Source organism: Sinocyclocheilus rhinocerous, unplaced genomic scaffold (genome assembly GCF_001515625.1).
Source record: "Sinocyclocheilus rhinocerous isolate Xijiao unplaced genomic scaffold, SAMN03320098_v1.1 scaffold672, whole genome shotgun sequence".
NCBI classification, from domain to species: Eukaryota; Metazoa; Chordata; class Actinopteri; order Cypriniformes; family Cyprinidae; genus Sinocyclocheilus; species Sinocyclocheilus rhinocerous.
Genome location: NW_015624650.1, coordinates 570,379 through 589,976, shown reverse-complemented (window position 1 = coordinate 589,976; position 19,598 = coordinate 570,379). Strand labels below are relative to the sequence as shown.

At 35.5% G+C, this 19,598-nt stretch overlaps 1 pseudogene; it reads left to right on the top strand.

Annotated features, from left to right (window-relative positions):
* Window positions 1–128: 128 nt before the first annotated feature.
* LOC107745616 (UPF0505 protein C16orf62 homolog) lies at window positions 129–17,815 on the top strand (annotated as a pseudogene).
* The last annotated feature ends 1,783 nt before the right edge of the window (window positions 17,816–19,598 follow it).

Below are 19,598 nucleotides of genomic sequence, written 5' to 3'. Positions count from 1 at the left end.
TAGAAAAACCTGTACACACACACACACACACACACACACACATTTTTTTAAACTGTGGAATGTACAGCTTTTTAGAGATAAGTGCATCACCCACAAATAAATTGGTGACTTTTATTATGACACCACGACTCTTATGTCAAACACTTCGGGATCATATGACACTGATTGAACATGGCTTCTGTTCAGTGGTAAGAAGTGTTTACATTTTAAAAACATTTTTGACACTATCAAATTCTAACGCGACGTTTTTAATGAATAGAGAAATAATGATGAATATGTATTTTGTAAGATATCTGTGCTAGCGATTAATCATTGCTGTTGTAGACTAGTGGAAGGTGTAACTGTTATGACAGCAAACTGATGGTATCAAAATGTTATAAGTTACCATGTTACCTTGGTAGCTGCCATGAAGGATTACACAGTCGAATACCATGGTATTTACTTATTTTACCTAAAGCTACTTAAACGAATGGTATGGTATTTCTACGACTGCTTTTAGTCATGTCCAACAACACAAAACAATACATGGTGCCATGCCCTGAAATAATGGTATTACGTGGTTATTTCTGCATTTGTCAGTGTTTCCAACACTTTGTTGTTCAGGCTTATTAATATGACTGTCCATATGACATCTTTCTATATATGTTTGTGTTCTGCACAGGCACTCTCGGGCCCGTAAATATGAGGGTGAGTTGCAGATGTGTCGTTTGGAGGTTTCGGCAGTGGATTTCAGTGACTATCATCCACTTAAAGCAATCACGGTACATCTACAGCTCTCCTAAAAACTCATTAAATGCTTTCATTAAAAAAATATTACTGTTATGTTGTTATTAGAGGTGCAGTCCTCTTCGAGTAAACAGCGTTTGAGTGTGTTGATCAAGAATATGTATTTTCTATTTTCCTTAAATTTCCTAAAAGGAAAAAAATCCACCGGCTCACCTCGATATAGCCTTGTCCAAGTCATACACAAGCCATTAACTCATGTCTTATAATGCTGCTAGTTAGCAGGTTAAACATTTGGACTGACAACTGCACAAAGTTGGAAGCTTTAAATATCACCTCTGCCTAGATGTTTACAAGAAAGTTGATCAGATTTTGGTAATTGGAATGGATCAAATCTCTGAACAAAAATGAGTTATTCAATAGAAGAAAAAGGATTCTAGATTCAGATTAGACTGTTTTGCTCTGGATCAAACCTTCAGTATGTGTTGTTTAAAATGTTTTCTATTAAGCCTTTCTGTACAGTAAAGAAGAAAAAAAACATTTTCTGGTTACACTTTATTTCGATAGTCCACTTTAGACATTCTATTAACTATAAGTAACTTTGTAACTACATGTCAACTAATTCTCATTCATTTGCAACTACATGTCTACTAACTCTCAAGAGTAGACTGTTAGGGTAGGTTTAGGGTTAGTAGAATAAGTTGACAAAGAAAGTGTTAGAAGATATTAAGCAGACAGTCTACTAATACTCTACTAACTGCTAGTTGACATGTAGTTGCAAAGTTACTTACTGTTAATAGAATGTCTAAAGTGGACTATCGAAATAAAGTGTTACCCATTTTCTTCATAAAATAATCCTTCAATCAAAATATTATTTATATTGTTTTATCCATCATTTATCACTGTATATTAATCACAATGGCAAAAATAGTTTCTAACAATTTCATCCTTTATTGCATGTTTATTTGTTGTGTGTCACTGAGAACTGAAGGGTATGTGTGTACATTATTGTACTTTTTCTGTTTTCTGTTGATTTAAAAAATAAAAAAAAAACACTTAAATTGACCCCATGCTGACTATTCTACAGTAGCAAGTAGCCTAGATTGTGATATGTTGCCTCATTTTGAGCACCGGTAATCCAGATTTGGCAGTCTGGAAAAAACTGTATCTGAGGGGGATTCTAGATAGCAAAACATCTGGATTATTCAGATCCACATTAAACTTTTTTGAAGAACTGTGCCCAGTGTATTCTTGATCAAGACACCAAGATTGAATGTGAAATAAGTGAACTGTAAAATACTTTGAACAAAAGTAATTTAATGAACAAGTTCGACCATAATTTTGGAAATGTATATATATATATACTGTATATATATTCTTTATATTTAATATTTATATACAATATAACAGAGTGAAAAATTGAAGGGGGTCTGAATACTTTCCGTACCCACTGTATATTCTTTATATTTAATATTTATATATTTATATAAATAATTTTGGCTTTTTCTTTTTTCTTTTCAGGTGACAGACTCTAAAGCTCGCCGTGGTGGGCGGAAAGGCAGCACTTCCTCCTCATCTTCCTCCTCTAGTTCTGTGGCTCTGGATCCACTCAGCTCAATGTTGGATGGGACCGACCCACTCTCTCTTTTCGCTGCGGCATCTGAGACACCAACTCTCCCACACAGCATCTCTGCTGGGGTAAAATTCACAAAATTCATACACAAACATACCGGTAGAAGTATTATTAAATTCATAATGCACACTAGTACTCTGATAAAATATACTTGTGCAGTATCACATAGTAATACCATGGTACTTACAGTACATACCATATAACTCAATTTATACCATATAAATGTTTCAAAGGTACTTCAGAGAATCCCATGGTATTGTTAAATATTATTGAATTTTAATTGAATAAACTATACCTTTAAGTTCGGTCTGTCTGTGAATACACATCAAACTGATCTACCCATGAAACATTTATTAAACATGGTCTTTTTCACTTTTTACTGTTTTGTTTTAGGAGTTGGGACGTAAACGTAGGGAGAAAGAGGAGGAAGTGGGCTCAGACTTTGAGCCGTGGTCATCTAAACGTGGAGAGATCCTGTCTAGATTCACCACCACAGAGAAACTGTCTATAGTAGGTGCAGCGGTTTACACCTTTTACTCATCCTGTCAGTCTTTACTTTTGACACACGGTAACGGAGCTTTTATTTCTCTTACAGAATCTCTTCATGGGCTCGGACAAGAGTGAGTTCATCAGTTTTTGAAGACTCTTTTCATTTGTTCTTGGTTTGTAGTTATTCCAGTTGTTGTCCTCCATTAAACCTCCCATTAATTTTCAAATTTCAAAATTGTTATTACTATGATGAAAATGAAAAACCCTTGCAATCCCTCTAAAATACTTAAACGAAAATCCATTGCTAAATTGTTGGTCCAGTGCTGATAAAGTACTGTACAATAACTTTTATCTGAATAATGATATTAACAAACTTTAATAGACATAATAGACACATTTAATAGTTTGGTTTGTGTTAAGGTAAAGCATCCAGTCCCAGCTCAGCGGTGTCAGAGAAGGTGCGCACTCGTCTGGAGGAACTGGACGACCTGGAGGAGGTGGGTCTCGTCTGGAGATGTCTTGTGCTTTACTGTTTATTGGTAGACATGTTAATGAATATGCTGTGTATTGTGTGTGCTCAGGGCTCACAGAGGGAGCTGCTTAACCTGTCCCAGCAGGACTATGTCAACCGCATTGAAGAGCTCAACCAGTCTCTGAAGGAGGCCTGGGGTTCAGACCAGAAAGTCAAAGCTCTGAAAATTGTCATCCAGGTCTGAGGACTGGTGAACACACAAACCAACAGTATACACTCAAATTATATTTTAGGTCAAAAAGAAAATGAATTTTCATAATGCATTTTTTATGGTCTTGTTGTGAATGATTCATCAGTGCGTCATTTCAAAGAAAACAAATCTTCATCAAAATATAATAAACATTCCTTTTCACATTATTTTGTGTCAGTGCTCCAAGCTGCTCTCTGATACGTCAGTAATTCAGTTCTACCCCAGCAAGTTTGTTCTCATCACAGATATCCTAGACACCTTCGGTAAGAGTTAATCATAATGGATTTTAATCATAATAATCTTTTTGTTTTTCCATATATATATATATATATATATATATATATAGTTTGCATTCGTTCAGTCATGTAATGGCAGTCAATGGGCTCCATGGCTTTGAGAGTTAAAAAAAAAACATACACAGACAAAACCAAATTAAACCCTGCTGCTCATGACGATACATTGAGGTCTTAAGATGCGTGTACGTGCTCTGGCATAGTAGACATAGATAAATATAAGTAGATTCCCACGGCCCATAGAAACAGTCACTAATGACTTGAGGCATATATATATATATATATATATATTAGAGATGCACCAATCGATCAGCCAGGTATCGCAATCGGCCGATTTTCCTCATGATCGGCCCGGATCGGTGATCGGTCGGTCTGTCTCACTTCTTTCCGATTTCGAGCCGATCCATTTTGTTACCATGGGCACAGGCAATAACGTCAGCCGCGCATTCTCACTCTCATCTTTCCGACGACCCCTTCTCTCTCACACACGTCTCATTCCCTCCGGTTAAATAGTGCTTGTATTGCGCATTATAGTGACTTTTTACTTGTGTTTTTTTATGAAAATAAACTTTGCGTTGAAGAAAAGTAGATTTTTGTTTGTATATGCTGTCAATTATAGTTCTTAGAAAGAAAATCGGAATCAGCAAAAATCGGTATCGGCAGATCACACTAACGAAAAATCGGAATTGGCCAAGAAAATTGCAATCGGTGCATCTCTAATATATATCTATGTCTACTATGCCAGAGCACGTACACGCATCACGCGCCGGATGTTGTGAACGCGCTCAGGACAGTTGGACATTGCGGTGGATCAGAGGTAAAAAAATGATATAAATACTGTTCAGTTTCTTGCACAGACCGATCGTTTCGTGTCTTAAGACCTCAATGTATCGTCACGAGCCGCAGGGTTTAATTTGGTTTTGTCTGTGTATGTTTTTTTTTTACTCTCAAAGCCGTGGAGCCCATTGACTGCCATTACATGACTGAACGAATGCAACGGTTTGAGTTAAAAATCTCCGTTTGTGTTCTACTGAAGAAACAAAGTCCCCTACATCTTGGATGCCCTGGGGGTAAGCAGATAAACATCAAATTTTCATTTTTGGGTGAACTATCCCTTTAACTTTATAAATGAAAAGCTTCACCATTTACTTTTGTTAGTGCTGATAAACTACAGCAATAATGTTGGGTTAACATGAAAATTGTATTTAAATGCAGCAAGACAAAAGGAAAATGTCTTGTTGATGTCATATGTGTACAGGTGGCCTGGTGTATGACAGGATCTGGTCCATGTGTGCTGACCCTCATCCTCTACCAGGTAAAATAAAATGCATCACAACTCAGCATATTCTTTTACCATCTCTATGACATTTTTTAAAACTGATTTCCTCATTAATGTGGTTCTCAGAATCGTTCTCCGCTGATGATGTGAATGACACAGCCAAAGAGACGTGCCTCAACTGGTTCTTTAAAATCGCCTCCATCAGAGAGCTTGTCCCTCGATTGTATCTTTTCAGCAGGATTTTGACACACTTTTCCATGTTCTTATTTCAGTATTTAAGCTTTTTCAATAATTCATATGCAGAAATTTTGACGCTAAAAAAGATTCAATTAAATAAGCGTGTTAAAACAAACAGCAGTGTTTTAAAAGCACCAGCACTTGTACTGTTTAGAAAATCAGTCTATGATGTTTTAATGATAAAGCCTGACATATGAAATAGTCCGAAAAATATAATTTGGAAATGAAACAGTTTATTGAACCTATTGACAAAATCTAAAAAAAGAAAAAAGAAAATAAATGTTTGCTTGTGTGTTTTTTTTTTTTTAAATTATCATATCACATCAGGTTTTATGGCTCATATTGTATGATATAGGAGAATATGGAACTCATACTAAAGGAGGAAAAATCTCAAATGTATTCAGAGGCCCAAACTGAGCAAAAATATTACATTTGCAGTTACTTATATTTATATGGCCAGAAAAGTAAGGTGAAATTCTGTTAGCTTCTAATGTAAATCTCGCAGATTTACATTTTAAGCAAACAGAATTTCACCTTACTTTTTGGCCATATAAATATCAGATCTTTATAACCGTTTAACAAACTATTTACATAAAATACATGCATTTAAATATCAGTTGTCACTCTGTCTCCCTGTAAAATGTCTTAAGATGATATTTAAATGCTTAGTTTTATTTAGTTTTAGATGAGTTCTAAATATATAATATTATGCAATACAATGATTATTGAGAGATAAATGTTCCTCAAATGCCTGATATCATAATTGATGCTCATATTTTAACATGATTTCTCTAAAACATTATATATAGATAATAAAGTAGACATAAGTTGCTTCAGTCTAGTGTTTATCTTGAAATATTACTAACAATACAAAAAAAGTTATTCTTATGTTTACTTTACAAAAGTCAGTAAATATTTCATTAAGAAAAGATGTGTACCACGGCCTGAAGGTGGATGTTTTTACAGTTAAAATAAAAGGCCTTTTCGTAGCTTGAAAAGCATAAACTATCGGTCAGATGACAGAAGCCATGCAGAAGATTGTGTAAAAGTGTTGATCATGCTAATAATTTAAAGGCCTTAGATATTTGCATGTAAAATTAGATACAGTCAGCTTTATAGGATCAAACTAGGTTATGAGAAACTTGAAATATTTAAAAAATAACATAAATATGAATTGAACCCCAGAATGTAATGGTGAACCCTTGACTTTAGCGCAGATATGTTGAAGCTGCTCTTCTGAAATGCAACCGCTTCTTGACAAATTCGTAAGTATCTGAGCAATGCAACACTTGTGTTCATGCAGGTGGGTATTTTCATAGGTCACTGATGTCCTCTTTCTGTCCATTAGTGGGATTCAGGAGACACTGCAGAGACTGACAGCGATGATCAGAGGAATAGGAGACCCGCTGGTGGCTGTGTACGCACGGGCATATTTATGCAGGGTGAGAAGAATAATGTTCACTGATCATAATATGTATTTTAGCAGGTTTTCCCTACAGCTTCTACTTTTTTTGCTATAAGGTGGTGTTTCATGCTTTCAGTTGTTGCATAGTGGATGATAAAACAAGCAAAACCCCTGTAGATTCAAACTGAAGGAGGAACCCAAGCCATATCATAGAGACTCTAGACCTCTGTCTTTCTCTCAGGTGGGGATGGAGGTGGCGCCGCATCTGAAGGACAGTCTCAATAAGAATTTCTTTGACCTGCTGGCCTCGTTCCGTCAGATTCATGGTGAAAGTGTGCAGAATCAGTTGTCGCAGCAGCGGGTGGAGATTCCCATCTATCTGACTCTCTATTCGCCTGCTATACACTGGATCCTGCAGTGTGTGGCATACAGAGCACCAGAGGTACGTACATATACTCCACTCAGAGGAAATGCTTGACTAATTGTTTAATTTTCGTTTAATCCTATGTTCAATTCAAAGTCAGACATGGAATTTTCCTACCGAATAACTCGGTGTTCATAAAGGCGTTCCGTTGCATGTTTGGAAGATGTGTAAGGATGACAGCGCTACTATTAGCTTTTTGGTTGTCAACCAAAAATGTCTCAAAGTCAAAACCAAACAACAGTGTTGCAAAGCTTGCATCTGTTCTGCAGGTGTACGATTATCAACAAAGAGGATTTGTATTATTACTGTGTTTTACAGTACATACCTGACATACACGCACAATGTTCATGTGATGCCATGTTCTTTGCCGTATCTAAGCACAGTTGTACATTTCTACACAAGATTTCATTCAGAAGTCAAGTTGCGTTCCATTGCATTGGATATACAGTATATATATAATTGAATCTCCGATTGAATAACCATTTGGTTTTTCATGCTACAGTAACCAATTTGAAGTCTTGTTTTCTAATGTGTAAAAAAAAAGCAAAAAAAACGAATTAAATAATGGTTCTCAGCTTTTGTCTCTCTGTAGCCAACAAGAATATGACACATTTCCCCGCACACAATGTGTTTTTAATGTATTCTATTATTCAACAGAAATCATCATTACAATATCAATAAGTAATCAACAATAATTGTTTTGTTATCATTTTTCTTGTAATGACTTCATGTTTATCTTTCATTTGTATACTTTATGTAGGCTATTTGTCACCTTTGAGCCACATTAAACAGTCATGTCAGATGCAGCTTGTGTGGCTTTTGTTGATCATATTGTTGATCATATTTTATTGGTAACAGTCTAAAGTATTCTGATTGATTGAATTAATTGATTAAATTTAAATATTTACCATAAAATGACAATATAGGTACATTTCCTAAGTTAATTATATATATATATATATATATATATATATATATACATACATACATACTGTATATAAATTCCAGGAGGCAAATATTGTACCTTAATGGAAAATTAATTACTTACACTGCTTGGAACATTCTTTCCATATAACACAACATTTTGAAATTAGTCAAAATGTGTTTGTCTTTTGAAGGTTCTTCTAACAGAGACGATGGACAGATGCAAGAAGTTGGGCAACAAGTAAGATCTGCTAACTCTTCTGACACCACGAAAAAAATGCATAACAAAACAGTGCATCTCTATGAACTCTATGAAAGTTCGAAAATGCTTTTTAATGCTAGGACAATTTTTAATTGTTCAGATGGCATAAGATAAGTGACCAAAAATGATAACAAATTAAGCTTAGACTCATTGTGAATAGTGTTGGTGCCTTCTTGTTGTTTAGTCGCATTGGACTTTGTGAGAGCCGGACATTCTTGATAATTAGTGATGCTTACTTATGGAAGAATCCATATTAGTATTGCTCATACATATGAATTTCTTAAGACTGAATATTAAACTTCAGCATGTACTTCCTGCATCGGCTGTGCTATGCTCAGGAATGATGCCTTAAATCTGTTTTGTTGAAGAGAGCGACTTGCAAATTTTGGCCTAGCAGAAGGACGAAAAATCAAAAAGCCTAAAAAAGGTGAAAAAATCCCATTGAGACGAGAATATCATAGATACTTAGTGGCGGGCTCTTTTGACAAGTAAGCAACCACCTAGAACAGCCTAGCATTGTGGTTGTGACTTTGGCATGGCCAAGCATCTTCAGAAAATTAAAAAATCTAGTATTGATTTCACAACTGCAGCATTTCTGGTGTTTGAATTTGCAATATTCATTCATTTTCCCATAGTGCTCTCCTGCTGAACTCTGTCATGTGGGCATTCCGGGCAGAATTTGTTGCAATGAGAGCGACAGACTTTATTGGCATGATCAAAGACTGTGATGAAGCTGGATTTCCCAAGGTGACAAAACACACTTATAAATCTACAGACAGGCCAAAAGCTCTGGTGAATATCAGTGTCTGTGTCACAGTGTATATTCATGATTGTCTTTTTTCAGCACCTGTTGTTTGCGTCTCTGGGTCGCAGTCTGTCCTGTGCTGACCCTCCAGAGAGTGAGAGACTCTCCATACTCAACGAAGCCTGGAAGGTCGCCACTAAAGTGCGCAGTCCAAGGGTAAACACCTCAGTTGGTCTCTGAATGTTTTAAAACACACAGTATAGAAAGCGAACATGTAATATGAATTGAATACAAAATTGAATAAAATCCACATGTACTGTGTGTTCTTCAACTCAGGATTACATCAACTGTGCTGAGATCTGGGTGGAGTTTACCTGCCGTCACTTCACGGTGAGTTCTGAGATCTGCTCTGTTTAGCTGAGACATCCGGGTTGTTTTTTTTTAGCAGAATTTTTGAAATTCTGCCTTTTATAACATGTCATTTCAAATTTGTTCCCCATAGAAACGGGAAGTGAACACCGTTCTTGCTGACATCATCAAACACATGACTCCAGACAGAGCTTTCGAGGATGCATATCCACAGGTATGCAAGAAACCTGTACACATGATGATGTGAGATGGTGTCCTCGCAATTCATCCCTCTTCCTCTGTGTGTTTCAGCTGCAGTCAGTGATAAAGAAGATCCTCCCCCACTTCCACGACTTCTCTGTGCTCTTCTCAATGGTATGACTACAGCAAAAACAGACCTTTAGCAGGGCTGTGCTCCATTCAGATTTGAATTGAGATTGCCTTTTGAATTCTAATTCAGTTCTTGAATCATACAGAATTGTCATTTGAATTCAAATGGAACTGCTGTTATTTACATTCAGTGATATGAATGTAATACAATACTTACATTTATTATATATATTAACATTTCATTTGAATTCAGATTACAATTCTATATTGGTTAATAATGCAAGTCATTTTAGAATTAGAAGTGTAGTTTTGATTAATACATTACATTGTTTGAATAACCCATAAACATGTTGTGATAAACACAATATATGGCCAACATTTGTTGGATTTACTAAAACCTACTAAAATTTGTATTTAATTTATATCTGTTTAATTTATTTATTTTATGGATCAAGGTGTAAGAACAGAATGCTTTAATTTATGACAAATGGTCTGTGATATGGAGAAATAAAACAATATAAATGATTTTACAACATTTTAATAATTAACCTTTTAATATTGTGTGCTGCTGTAATGGCTAAATTAAAATCTTTTGGTTACTGTTATTTTGACAGTACTAAACTTGGTTTAGAGAAAAATAGGCATAATTATTCAAATTAATTATACTAATTATTTATGTTGTGTCAGAATACTAATAATTTGACTAATAAAATTCCCCCATTGTGTGTTGAATATCTTTCAATTTCAATTCATTCAATTCTTTTTTTATTGTCATTGCAATTCATATTTAACTTTAACATCCTATTGGGCCAATTTAGCACAAATTCCTTCGAATTTTGCCCAAAATAAATAATTTTACTCAAACTGTAAATGAAAATATGAGTAGTAATATAAAAATAGTATGATCATAAAAATGCTTTATTTTTGCTGACGTATAATGTTTTGATGATTGCAGGAGAAGTTCTTGCCCTGAATATTTTAAGTAAGTGTCACTCAAAACAGTAAGTAAATTGTTTTATTTGCCTTGAAAGTTGCTGGAACTTAATAAAACCTAGTAAGTATAACATCTAAGTAAAGATAACTAATTAAATCCAAGTAAGGTCAACTATTGGATTTTACAGTGTGTGTAGATAAACCAAGTGTTCAAATTCCAGACAGAGGATGGTAATTCTAGTTCTAGTTAAAAGTTTTCTCTCTTAGTTGAGGCTGATTTTTTCTGTATTTTCTGTTTAGACACCAGCAGGAGGCAACAAGAGACCCAGTCATTCTCAATGCGCTGCTGCACATCTGTAAGACCATGCATGACTCTGTCAAGTGAGTGAGCAATTTTTTTTAAGTGTCTCACTATTAATGTAGAATTGCAGAGTGTTACATTGACGTGTTTGCATGTGGTCTTTTTGTTGTAGTGCTCTAACTCTAGATGATGAGAAAAGATCTCTGTCTCTGCTGATCAATGGATTTATTCGTATGGTGAGGCACCGTCTTACAATACGTCTGATAATCAGCTCTCAGAAAACATCCTATTTGCGTGAATTGAAAGGTAGTTCTCTTTTGAGAGCTCAACTGACACAAATATGAACTGGAATCATGTTTTTCAGGACAGTCAGAGCAGAATTTTAAAAACTGTTCTTTTCTAGTGATCACATACAGCATCATGAGTTCATCTAGTTTAATCTCATGAAAATGACCATGTATCAAGAGCTTTGCAATATTTAACCTCTGAATGTAAAAAAAATTTTTATTATATTTTTCATAAATTACTGTAATGCCAAAAATATATAGTGACGTATCATTTAAACTGTAAACTGGTATGGTCAGAGTCAGCAACTACAACATAACCTATATAGTTTCACTGATTTAAAAAAATATTTTGGTCCTTTTTTTCATCAGGTGTCGTTTGGGAGGGACTTTGAGCAGCAGTTGAGTTTCTGTGTGGAAGCCAGAGCAACTTTCTGTAATCTAGAGCCTGTCATCATTCACCTGATTCATGTGAGCACCCTGTGATTTAATGGATGAGTTTTGTTTTTATATCAGGGATTCCCAAACTTTTCGATATGCTTGAAGTGCTCCCTGAGATTAATTTAATATTTCAGTAATTTAAAAACACAGTTGCATGTTCATGGTTATCTGATGTTGGTTAAAGGTTACATGACATGCAGCTAAACAAATAAAATACCTAAAAAGGTGTTTATTTTATTTTATTTTATTATAAATTTCCCCATTTTCATTATGTAATTAATTATTAGCTTTTCATCAACTCACAAACTCCAGTTTGGGAAAACCTGTATTATACAAATATCTCACAATGTGAGTGCATGTTTTTGTTATCAGCAAACAACTGTATTTTCATGTCAGTGTATGTGTTTGCATCTATGTATTGGTTTTGTAGTAAATTTATCTCTTCCACCAAGGTCACTTTGCAGCCTGCATCTCATCAAATATTTCATGAAAATCATGATATCTGTGTTGACAGAGCCGTAGTATCTGATCAGTGTCATGATACACGGCTTATTAAAACACATTTTTCGTATTCAGTCCTCGGTATTCAGTAAACAGATTGAAACTACAGGTTGTAAAGTCTTATGTTAGTCTAATGGAGTGCTGATGGAATGTCTGTCATGATGATATGAATGTTTCTTTTACAGACTGTGAATCAGTTAGCAATGGAGACCAGATGCGTAATGAAAGGCAATCACTCACGAAAAACGGCTTCTTTTGTCAGGGTTAGTTTTTTTCTGATTTCCTGTTTGGTGCCTCATAATATGTATGTATATATATATATATATATATATATATATTATTCCCCCTGATAATGTTGGATCTCTTCATTATCCCGTTTTATTCCATAAGTAAGTTTTTGCTGCCTGTTGTGTGTTGTTTATTTGCAGGCGTGTGCTGCCTACAGTTTCATCACCATTCCGTCCCTCACCAGTATCTTTAGCCGTCTCAACCTCTATCTGCTGTCTGGACAGGTAGCGCTGGCCAACCAGTGTCTGTCCCAGGGTGAGTGCTGGAGCCTCCCTTAGACTGAAGATGCTCTTGTACATCCTTGTTCCAGCCTCTCATGGAGAATGATAGTTAAAGTACACTACTGTTCAAAGGTTTGGGATCTTTAAGATTTTATAAACGTTTTTGAAAGAAGTCTCATATGCTCACCAAGGCTGCATTTATTTGATTAAAAATACAGTAAAAACAATAATATTGTGAAATAAAAAGTCATTTATTCCTGTGATAGAAAAGATGAATTTTCAGCAGCCATTACTCCAGTCTTCAGTGTCTCATGATCTATCAGAAATTATTTTAATATGCTGATTTGGTGCTCAGTAAACTATTCTTTGCTGCGTAATATTTTTGTGGAAACAGTGATAAATTATTAGCTTTGATGAATAGAAAGTTCAAAAGAACAGCATTTATTTAAAATAGAAGTCTATAGTAACAAAATAGAAGTCTTTTTGTAATAAAAGACTTTACAGTAATAGTTGATCAATTTAATTTGCCTTTACTGAATAAAAGTATTCATTTCTTAAAAAAGAAAATTTCTTCAAATTTTTTAAAGATAGTGTATTATGTTTTTTCCCAAAAATATTAAGCAACAAAAACGTTTCAACATTAATAATAATAAGACATGTTTCTTGAGCACCAAATCAGCCAATTAGAATGATTTCTGAAGGTTATGTAAACAATATTTCACAATATTACTATTTTTACTGTTGATCAACTAAACGCAGCCTTGATGGGAATAAGAGACTTCTTTAAAAAGATCCTAAAGATTTCAAACTTTCAGACATTTGTGTTCAAAACTGACCTCAGATCAGTGCAAAGAGCAGCCTTTGGGTTTGGGTGTGATGGCGTGGATTTGATATGGAATGTAAAAACTTCATTTCGATTTCTGTGTCCATTTCTCAGCGGATGCGTTTCTGAAGGCAGCAGTCAGTCTTTTGCCAGAAGTCCCACGAACCATCAGCATTGAGGGTAAACAGCGGTCATCTGAGCCCTTCCTCCTCGACTTCATTAACAACTTCCTCTCCACACTGCTCGTAGTGCCGGTAATGCATACATAAATATTTGCAGGAGTGCTTTATCCTCATCTCGCTAGTGCATATCTAAGTGCGATTGTTGACTCGGTCTCGTAGGATCATCCGGAGCAGGGTGTGCTGTATCTGGTGCGAGGGCTGTTGAATATGGTGCAGGACTACACCTGGGAGGACAACAGTGACGCTAAGATCCGCGTCTACATCAGCGCTTTACCATTACTAGCAGCAATGAGCCAAGAAAGCTATCTCTACACCATTCCTAAAGGTACCGCAGTGAATAAATGCAGACATCTTCTCTAATAAACACAACAGCTTAACGTCTTTCTGGCATTGAAGTCTAAACGGAAGCATGTGTGTTCTTGTTGCAGTGGATTCCAATGAAACCCTCTATGGAGGAGATCCCAAGTTCATCGCAGAGATCAACAAGTTGTGTGAGACTCTGATCGCTCAGGTTCTGGATCATTTAAAGGGTCTGGGCCGAGATGAGGTGAGATACTGTGTCTCTAAATGTAGCTGGTAAATATTGCGTCAATATCAAATTAATTTGAGCGCGATTTAAACCGGGATGATTGTAACCACTCGTTCGTCTGCCTTGGGGAAGCTAACAGACTAACTAAAGTTGAAAAAGTGAAAAAGCATAATAGGACCCCTTTAAGACACTATTAGACATTTTTGAATGTCTCTGCATTAGACAACAAACTATCAAGGTATAGAAGATTTTAGGATTTACAGAATAAAACAATAAGTATAGCATTCAAAATGAAATTATAAAACGGATAGTTCCGGTCCTTGATTCTGATTGCCGTTTTATAAAAGCAATAAGCCCCGTGAAGCCGTGGTTTACAGTGAATTTATAACAGCTAAGGGGGTTTTAGGCACGACCGTTTTATAAAAGCAATAAGCCCCGTGAAGCCGTGGTTTACAGTGAATTTAGAACAGCTAAGGGGGTTTTAGGCACTCCGCTTCGCCTCGTGCCTAACAACGCCCCTTAGCTGTTCTAAATTCACTGTAAACCACGGCTTCTTGGGGCTTATTTCTTTAGTATTGGGACACTTTGTGGTTGTTGACAATGGACATTAGAGGTTGACTGATATATAGTGTTTGCCGATTAATCAGCACTGATACTTATCGGTTATCAGTAAAAATCAGCTCCAAAGGTTGCCAAACAGTTTATTGTTGTTTAATTCATCCGTGTTCTTTGTGGCCAGTTTCTGGGTTATTCATTGGAAGTTTTGGTTCACAGTATAGACCAATTTCGGTGACCAATTAAAAAAAAAGACGGTTTTAAAGTAGTCTATGGAAGAAAGTCTATGGAATAAAAAAAAAAAAAAGGTAATTTTGAGTTCATATGTCAAAATTCTGACTTTTTTCTCGCAATTCCGAGATTATATCTCACAATTCCGATAAGAAAAATCAGCTCGTTATTCTCTCTGTTCTCCTCGGCTCAGAATCATGAGTTTATAATCCCACACTTCTGGTGTTTTTCCCCTCAAAATTGACAAACTTGCAATTGCTGAATTAAATCGAGTTACAAAGTCCGTACTAGGAGATATAAACTTGCATTTGTGAGAAAAAAAGTCTGAATTGTGAGATAAAATAGGTAAATGTTATAGGTTTAAATAGTAGGCTATTTCATGCTGTAACTGCAGGGCTAATACAATATGTCCCCTATGAACTGCATATGTGAATATTATGTAGACCTGTTGTTTAAATCAAATTTATGCTTTAAAAGTAGGGTAATCGTAGCAGGATGTCCGTTTAAACGTCTGCGTTTAGCTTCAAATGGCATTTTTGATGACAGTATTCTATAAAAATGATTAGCATTCCGATTCAAACACAACAATAACTTAAAGGCACAACAATAATTTTTTTTTTCTCTTATTCCATGGATTTTACCCGTTTCCCTCCACTTGTTACCAGTGTTTTTCTGCCACTACAATGCACGCGCAGCTGCTGATTGATAGAGAAGAGTTTACATTTACATTTAATCTTTTAGCAGACGCTTTTATCCAAAGTGACTTACAAATGAGGACAATGGAAGCAATCAAAACCAACAAGAGAGCAATGATATACAAGTGCTATAACAAGTCTCAGTTAGCTTAACACAGTACACATAGCAAGATTTTTTTTTATTATGTAATGAATAGAAAAATAATAGAGCAAGCTAGTGTTAGAGACCTTTTTTTGCTTTTGTTAATTGTATAATAAATAAAAAGAAAGCAAATAGATAGAATACAAAAAGATTAGAGAAGCTAGTGTTTTTTACAGTAGAAATCATTAGTCATGTTACAATAAATCAAAGTCAAGAATTCAAAATGTCTGAAATTGAATTCACAATTTTAAACATAAAAATATGTTACTTCCCCGGGAGTTTAGAGGAGCTATTGCTATAATCATGAGCAGTGTGGGTAATTAGATCTTGTTATTAATCAAAATTTGTTCATGTGAAAAATGCTATCCAGGTTTTTGCTTTTGTTCATCCAGTCGCTTGCTTCATAAGACAGAATACTGCATGAATGTGTGCGCACAGAACAGCACGTTTTTGTTTTATAATTTTACAAGCCTTTCTCGGTTCTTACAAAATAAACCTTATGAAGTAGCTTTGTGTAAACGAGCAAGGTAAAAAAATATTTATCTAAAAAGTGAGCACAGTATAATGTTTATATGAGGGCACATAGACATAATATATACTCTGTGGATTTTTTTCTGCCAGTTTTTCTCTTTCTACCCTTCTTACATCTTATATATTTCATATAATATAATAAAAAATGTGTGATTAGCCACAGCTATTTTAAAAAATATATAATTTCAAAACATTCTCATGATTAAGTCATTGTTAATTGTTAAAACTTTTTTTTTTTTTTTTTTTTTTAATTGAGCTTTCGATTAATTGGTCATCTGTAAAGATGTTATACAAATACATTTGAAGAACTGTGTAAAATAGATTTTTATAAAACCTCGACTGTCTCTTGATTTCAGCAATAATTTAAATTCAAAAGAAAAAGAAGCTCTTGTACTAGTAAAATGTAATGTTTTCACTTGTATTTTTCTGGGTAAGATCGTTCCACTTTTAACAGAGTAAAAAAGTTCATGCAGTACCAGTACAACTTCAAAAATCAATAAATAAAATTATATATATATAAATATAATTTTATAGAGCATCATTTGTTTGCAGATACCACTTGACATTCAGACATTTTAAGCATCCAAATATTGTTTGGGGCCACATTGTCAGGACAATCAAACATATGTGTAATGTTATTATTTCTGATTTAGCATGGCTGTAGGTGTGATCGCTTATTTCTGTGTTTGTGTGTGTTTCAGGGAGTGCGCAGGCAGAGCAGTCTGGCTTTCTCTCTGTTTGGCTGTCTGTTGGCTCATGGTGATCTACGCAACAACAAACTCAATCAGCTGGCTGTCAACCTGTGGAACCTCAGCCACAAACATGGCTTCTGTGACACGCGCACTTCGGTTAGTCGTACGCACAATCGCATTTACATTCAGCGGCAAATACAAAACCACTGGGTGGATTTTTATCATTTTAGGGTAGTTGTGTACATACACTGCCAACACACATTTCAGTTCAAACAACTTGTAAAAGTGCATGTAGCATTGTATGACCCCTTTAACCTCTTTCTGTCCTTCTCTCCAGGTTCGGACTCTCGAGTACATCAAACATCAGGCGCAGCAGGCAGACTTGAGCCATCTCTCTGACATGACGGCACGTCTGTCTCTGCAGTCCAGAGCCTGACAGACTGTCAGAAACCCTGAGACCGTTTGACATTCATATATCAAGTGTTATTGAAATGATTACTAAAACTAACTTGTAGTTTCCTATTGGCTCAAACTTCTACAGTCTAGTCTAAAATCTATGAATGTTTCTGAATATTATTTGTCTATGTCAGTTTGCACTCATTTTTGTACAGTTTGTGTGCCTAACCAGGTATTATGTAATAAAATGCTTTAAATCGTGACACCTTGTTGATTTTGTTCAAGGAGAAAAAGACTACAGGTTCAGAATTTCTTTGTGAATTTCTATGGATCTGAACCTGCATGTCGTTACAGGAAAAACATGCCCATAATTTTTCTCGATAGAAGCTGCTTAAGCTCCATCAACTTAATAATAATACAGTGACATGCAAAAGTTTGGGAACCCCTTGCAGAATCTGTGAAAATGTGAATAATTTTAACAAAATAAGAGATCATACAAAATGCATGTTATTTTTTATTTAGTACTGTCCTAAGTAAGATATTTTACATAAAAGATGTTTACATATAGTCCACAAGACAAAAAAATTGCTGAAATTATAAAAATAACCCCATTCAAAAGTTTGGGAACCCTTGGTTCTTAATACTGTGTGTGTTTACCTGGATGATCTACCACTGTTTTTTGTTTTGTGATGGTTGTTCATGAGTCCCTTGTTTGTTCTGAAAAGTTGAACTGAGCACTGTTCCTCAGAAAAATCTTGCAGATTCTTCAGTTTTCCAGCATCTTTTGCACATTTGAACCCTTTCCAGCAGAATTTGAAGATCAAGGTAAATTGTACTTAATTTGTCTTCCGGGAAACATGCAAGTATCTTCTGTTGCTTCCGAAGGGCAGTACTAAATGGGAAAAAATTATATTTCAGCAAAATAAGAAAAATTGGGACATCTTCATCCTGTTGTCCGGCTCTTAATGCATCGTGTTTCCTTCTGGAGCATCAGTGAATGTTTGAACAGTGACCTTTTTTAATAGTTGTGTGAGTCCCTCAATTGTCCTTAGTGTGAAAAGATGGATCTCAAAATCGTACAGTCACTGCTGGAAAGGGTTCAAATGTGCAAAAGATGCTGGAAAACTGAAGAATCTGCAGAACACAGAGGATTTTTCTGAGGAACAGTGCTCAGTTTAACTGTTCAGAACAAACAAGGGACTTGTGAACAACCATCACAAAACAAAAAACAGTGGTAGATCATCCAGGTAACCACACACAGTATTAAGAACCAAGGGTTCCCAAACTTTTGAATGGGGTTATTTTAATAATTTCAGCTATTTTTTTGTCTTGTGGACTAAGCGTAAACATCTTTTATGTAAAATATCTTGCTCAGGACAGTACTAAATAAAAAAACAACAGGCATTTTGCATGATCTCTTATTTTGTTAAAATTATTCACAGATTCTGCAAGGGGTTCCCAAACTTTCGCATGCCACTGTAGGTCTTACTATATGTATCAGTGTTATTTCAGTAGCATTGAATATTAGTTTTATTTTGAATTAAAGGGATAGTTCTGTCATCATTTACTCACCCTCAAGTTGTTCCAAACCTTTCTTTCTTCTGTTGAACATAAAGGATATTTTGAAAAATGCTGTTTCTAGTCCCCACTTAGTTCCATGGTATGGGGGGAAAATATTATGCAAGTCAATAGGGACCAGAACATGTTATCAACATTCTTTAAATTGTCTTCTTTTGTGTTCAGAAGAAGACCCTGATGAGTCAAGAGCACCAACCTGCTGTAAAATGACTCGTTCAGGATAGTCACAACAATAACATTTAGAAGTTTTGCAATTCAGTTGAAACACTAATACTTAAAGGGGTCATATGATGCTGCTAAAAAGAACATTATTTTGTGTATTTGGTGTTGAGTGAGCGGAGGCCGGAGGCCTAGAGTGAGCCGCGGCCTAAAGTATGCGGAGGCCGGATTGAATGAGTAGAGGCGTCCGGCGGGCTTGCAGCAACCACATGTGACGACCCCGGGCTGGACTCCGCTTCGTC